Below are 312 nucleotides of genomic sequence, written 5' to 3'. Positions count from 1 at the left end.
AAGCTACAATGAGCTTGAAAGAGAGGGAGACAGGGTAAGGGAGAAAGAAGACAGAAAAAAATAAAACAACAGTGGTAGTGGGTAGGTGAATGAAATGAAAGAGCTCTGAATAAAAGAGAATGAAAGAAGAAAGGATAAGAGGAAAGAGAGATATGAGAATAAAGAATCACTCAACCAAGAATGCATTACACCAGTTATTAAACCGCTAATCGTACCGTGCTGTCAATTTCAATTATTAATTAAACAAACAACAATGAACTCGCCAAAACAACAATTAAACACAAGGAGAACTTTTTAGCGCGATGGCTGGTA

The sequence above is a fragment of the Penaeus monodon genome, chromosome 34 (assembly GCF_015228065.2).
Source record: "Penaeus monodon isolate SGIC_2016 chromosome 34, NSTDA_Pmon_1, whole genome shotgun sequence".
Lineage (NCBI taxonomy): Eukaryota > Metazoa > Arthropoda > Malacostraca > Decapoda > Penaeidae > Penaeus > Penaeus monodon.
Note: the sequence above shows the minus strand (reverse complement) of the source record.